Genomic DNA, 5,935 nt, shown 5'->3' on the forward strand with positions numbered 1-5,935 from the left:
TATATATATATATATATATATATAGTCATGGGACGTGGAGTATAGTGTGTGAGTGGAGTCAAGGGAATTGTAATAGATACATATGATATTGGGGGGGAAGTGAGGTGGGGATTGGGGGAGGGGGGTTGTCACCTCAAGGGGTAAAAAGTATAACTATTGCACTGTGTTGTACAGCTGAAACTATTTCTAAAAAATGTGTATTTCACAATAAAAAATAATTTAAAAAATATACAGCTGCCATGTAATCCAGCAATTCCACTTTTAGGTATTTATCCAAAGAAAATAAAAACACTAATTTGAAAAGATATATGCACCCCTATGTTCATGGTGGTACTATTTACAATAGCCAAGATATGGAAGCAACCTAGATGTCTATCAATAGATGAATGGATAAAGAAGATTATATATATACAAAGCCTGACAATTAGTTTTGAGAACTCATCTCAGAAAAACTGCTACATACCTCATTGCTGAATAGCACTATAGTCACCTTCGAAGTATGCCCCTTGAGAAGCTATGCACCAATGCCACGGCCTAGTCCAACCTTCAAAGCAACTTAGGAACTCTTTTTCTGGAATGGCCATCAGAGCTGTCATTGTATTACCCTTGATGTCCTCAACGTCATCAAAATATCTTCCTTTTAATATTTCATTCATCTTTTGGTACAGAAAGAAGTCATTGGGGGCCAGGTCAGGTGGGTAAGGAGTGTGTTCCAATACCATTATTTGCTTATTGGCTAAAAACTCCCTCACAAGCAGTGCCATGTGAGTTGGTACATTGTCGTGATGCAAGAGCCCTGAATTGTTGGCAAAAAGTTAAGGTCATCTAACTTTTTCATGCAGCCTTTTCAGCACTTCCAAATAGTAAACTTGATTGGTACAAATTCATAATGAATAATCTCTCTGATATCAAAAAAGGTTAGCAACATTGTTTTGACTCATGATTTGGACTGACAGAACTTTTTTAGTCCTGGAGTATTGTGCACTTTATTGTGCATTTTGATGCTTTATTTCAGGGTCTTATTGGTACACCCATGTCTCATCACCAGTGATAACATGGTCTAAAACATCATCTTGTCTCTCCAAAAGGTTTCGGCAAACTTCGACTCTCCTTTGCTTTTGTTCATCAGTGAGCTCCTTTAGGGCCATTTTTGCACACACTTTTTTCATGCCAACATTCTCAGTTAAGATTTTCTTGTTTCTCTATCAATGTTTACTTGGTCTGCTATGCTTCTCACAGTCAGCTGACAATTTTGACCCACAATTTGATGAATTTTTGCAATATTTTCATCAGTTCTTCTCATTACTGCTTGCCTTGGCTTCTCTTCATCAGTGACATGTTCTCTCCCCGCAGAAAAATGTTTAATCCATTTGTGCACTGCCATTTTCTTCATGGCACTATCCCCATGAATTTGGACTAACATGTCCCTAATTTCACTTCCACTATTCCCAAGTTTAACAAGAAATTTAATGTTTGTTCATTACTCTAATTCAAGCTCAGAAATTCTCATGACAGCACACAAAAACACACAACAACAATAACGAACCATACTCAGCAAGACACTGCCACATGTCCACATGAACACAGCTGTAAGACACTGATATACCAAGGTTATGAATCCTTACTGATCTGTTTGTACAGTGTTGCCAATGTAAGTTTGTGGTGGTAAGTTAGCAAACTTAATTGCCAAGCCTCACGTGTGTGTGTGTGTGTGTGTAATCACATATATATTCATATATATTACATATGATTATTACATATAATTATTATATATAATATATAATGGAATATTACTCAGCAATAAAAAGAGTGAAATCTTACAATTTACTACAGTATGGATGGAATTATAGGGTATTATGCTAAGTGAAACAAGTCAGGAGGAAAGATAATTCCTATTGATTTTACATACATGTGGATTCTAAAGGAAAAAGAATAAACAAAACAAAACATATAGATCCATACATATAGAGACCAAGATGTTGATTGTCAAAGGGGTGAGATGAAGGGATGAGAATTAAAAATAAAAACAAGTAATTGAAACAACATTAGATATGTCTGACAGCTTAAGATATATTGTGGCTCACTCCTCCCACCTCTAATGACAGGTATCCCAGTGCCTTAGAGAAGGCCCCCTGAAACCCTCACTTACACCCATCAGGGAAGAGGTTGTGAAATTGGAGATTAAATAGAAAGCCTTTAGTGAACCATGAGACCCTGGCCCAATTAGTAACAACAACAGTAATAGTAACCATTAATACTTAAGTAACAGGAAAATTCCCTGTTATCAGAAGATATTTTGTAGCTTTAACTCCCAGTTGACTCATTTTACCTGTGATTCCAGCTATACATTTGTCAAGCTTCTGCAGTTCTTATATAAAGGTAGATATCAAAATATAAGGGTGTTCTCTTACCCCAAGACCAAAATCATCATTTTCCAGGCACATGGCAACAGACAGTTCAGAGAGCCCCCTCAAAAAAAGGCATAGACTAACAAGTGTCTCTTGAGGTTCAATTTTAATATAAAGCAGCAATTAATAGACTAGTTTATAAGAAAAATAGGTATCTTCAAAGATACCTAGCCTCATATTAACTTTCTGGATTCTTGGGCAAATTGAATCTTTAAGACTACCAAGTGTTGAGATGAATCATGCAAGATTCTAGCTACAAATCTCAAATCTGACTAGTCACCAGGTTCTAACAATACACAGGAGGTGTTCCACTCTGAGAAGACGAATCTGGAAGAGGGCACAATTTGCCTGGAAGTTCCAGGAGCCACTGGAAGAGAACAAGACAGGAGGGACCTAGAAACTTTAAACATCTGGATGGATCTTTAGGTCTCTAAATGGAGTTTGAAAAAGACCCTGTGGAACCTAGATGCAAATTGAGAGTCCAGGGTGACTTGGAATCTTATCTAGATTTCAATGATAGAAACTATGGCTTCAAGTAACTAACCATCTAGCTCTTTTCTGGTTTTTGCTGCACAAGATAACATGAGCAGCAAAGTTTTCCATGATACCCTCTACAAGGTGGTGCAGGAAGTCCTGCATGGAAACCAGCATAAGTGCCAGAAGTTTTTGGAGCTGAGCTGCAGATCGACTTGAAGAACTATGACCTTCAGAAGGACAAATGCTTCTCGGGTATTGTCAGGCTTAAACCCACTCCCTGTTCCAAGTTCTCTTTATGTGTTCTGGGGGCCGTCAGCACTGAGAAAAGGCCAAGACTGTGACTATCCCCCACATTGATGCGCTGAAGAAACTCAACAAGAATAAGAAACTGGACAAAAACTAGCCAACAAGTATTATGCCTTTTTGGCTTCAGAGTCTCTAATCAAACAGATACCACAAATCTTGGGCCCAACCCTGAATAAGGCTGGCAAGTTCCCTTCCTTGCTGACCCACAATGAGAATATGGTGGCCAAAGCCAACGAAGTGAAATCCACCATCAAGTTCCAGATGAAGAAAATGCTTTGTCTGGAAGGGGCCTTTGGCCACGTGAAAATGACAGATGATGAGCTTGTGTACAACACCAAATTAGCTGTCAATTTCCTGGTGTCATTGCTCAAAAAGAACTGGCAGAATGTCTCAGCATTATATATGAAGAGCACCATGGGAAAGCCCCAGGGCCTGTGCTAAGACACAGCTTAATAAACCATAGTGCTACCATTAAAAATAAGTGAAATGGCAGAATAGACAGATGTTGTGCTGACTGCCTCCCAAGATCATACCAAAATTAGAAATAATTTATAAGATATTCAACCTCGGAAGTTCCCTGAACACTAGATGAACAGAACCTCTAAATGAAGGACTAAAAGAGGAGGCCACATCGAGTCTTGTAGGAGGGGCAGAGACAAGAGGGGGCAAACCCCGTGAGGGACACCTCAGCAGTGGGGAGTCTTCTCTGGTTGGGGGAGAGACCCTCTGGCCCCACACCGTGCTCACCAGCCCAGAGTTACTTTGCCAGGAAGAGCACATCTATGATAGCTGGAAGTAGAAATTAGTGAGGACTCTCTTTGCTCAACTCAATGAGGCTGAGGGCAGCTGGAGAACCAGTGGAGCCAGCAAACCAACTCACTCGCTGGTGAGCACTCACCCGGTTCCTAGTGGAGGGAGTAACTGTGTGAGCAGGGCCGAGGAGCCTGCAGGAAGGACTGAACTGAGTGCTGTTGATGCAGGAGCTGGAGGTTTTGGGACCGTTGTTCCCCTGGTGTGGAGCTTGCACATGAGTAGTGCACAGGAGGGCGCCATTTTTTCAGGGCTGGGCCCTCCCACAGAGGCTCAAGTCTAGGACTGCATTGGTCTGCTGGAATTGGCATAGGATTGCGTGTGTGCATGTGTGCATGTGTGTGTGTGCATGCAGTCTTTGATCACCACCCTCTGCACTGCTTGTGTTGTATAGCCAAGGAAACTCTTGGCAGGCGTGTTCTGATTCCAGTACACTGTTTATTGAGATCCGGGAGTGCGCGAATAGCCGTAGGTCTCCGATTTCCACACTGTGAGTGAAGAGTTGCCTGGGTGGATATTGGCTGTTGGGCTGCTTCACCTGATCTGCAAGCAGCTGCTTGGGACAGGCTGAGACTGGGAGTTTTCCTGGGAGTGTAGGGCCGCAAGCTGTGCACCTGCGTGATTCGGCTGGGGCTTTCCTGGTGAATTTGTGTGGGCTGGTTGCTAATGCAGGAGTGCATGCTGCTCTGACTTGGTGGGGGCCACTGACCACATCCTGTGGTGCATTGGGGGCCTGCCTCCCCACCTAGAGATGTGTTGCCAGAGGCACCCTGAGTCCCTGGTCCCTGACCCCTACCTCTGCAGGCCACAGAGGGTTTTCTGCGGCAACAGACAGCCCGCAACAACCTGTGAGGATTCTTGGTGGTGAGCACGGTTCCAGAGCACACAGCAGCTAATTGTGGGAAACTCACTTCAAGTCTAGAGGGAGGTCGGTGCATGACTGACTGAGCCCTTTTCCCCAGCAGCAGCTTCTGAGTTGCCCAGTCTCTCTATTGCTGAGCAAGTGATATGCAGATTAAAGCAGGTGGAGAGCCCCCATCCCCCATATGTCCTAACATATGGTAGTACACAAAACCAGTCTCAATAAATTTAAGAAGATTGAAATCATATCGAAAATCTTTTCTGACCACAATGCTATGAAGAAGAAGAAAAAGAAGAAGAAGAAGAAGAAGAGGAGGAGGAGGAGGAGGAGGAGGAAGAGGAGGAGAAGGAGGAGAGAACAAAAGGATGAATAATAAAATGGTAATAACTATGTATCTATCAATAATCACTTTAAATGCAAATGGATTAAATGTTCCAATCAAAAGACATAGGGTAGCTGAATGGATAAGAAAACAAGACTCACACATACTCTGTCTACAAGAGTCTGACTTCAGACCTAAAGCCACACACAAACTGAAAATTTTAAAAATGGGAAAAGATATTTCATGCAAATAAAAAAACAAATAAGTTGCAATACATATATCAAAAAATAGCCTTTAATACAAAGGCTATAATAAGAGACAAACAGACATTACATAATGATAAAGGCATCAATTCAAACAGAAGACATAACCCTTGTAAACATTTATGCACCCAACATAGAAGCACCTAAACATATAAAGCAAATATTGACTTACATAAAGGGAAAGATCGACAGTAATGCAATCATAATAGGGGAATTAACACACCCTTGACACCAATTGATATGCTATCAATACAGAAAAATAAAAAAGGAAACAGTGGCCTAAGTGACACAATAGACCAGATGGATTTAATTGATATTTTTAGAGCATTCCACCCCAAAGAATATAAATTCTTTTCAAGTATACATGGAACATTTTTCAGAATAGACCACATATTAGGCCACAAAACAAGTCTCAATAAATCCAGGAAGACTGGTCATATCAAGCATCCCCTCTGATGATAATAACATAAAAGTAGAAGTCAATTAT

General features: G+C 41.1%; 1 pseudogene; it reads left to right on the forward strand.

The window, feature by feature from the left end:
- Nucleotides 1-2,990: 2,990 nt before the first annotated feature.
- LOC109392677 (60S ribosomal protein L10a pseudogene) lies at nucleotides 2,991-3,632 on the forward strand (annotated as a pseudogene).
- The last annotated feature ends 2,303 nt before the right edge of the window (nucleotides 3,633-5,935 follow it).

The sequence above is a fragment of the Hipposideros armiger genome, unplaced genomic scaffold (genome assembly GCF_001890085.2).
Source record: "Hipposideros armiger isolate ML-2016 unplaced genomic scaffold, ASM189008v1 scaffold_343, whole genome shotgun sequence".
NCBI lineage: Eukaryota > Metazoa > Chordata > Mammalia > Chiroptera > Hipposideridae > Hipposideros > Hipposideros armiger.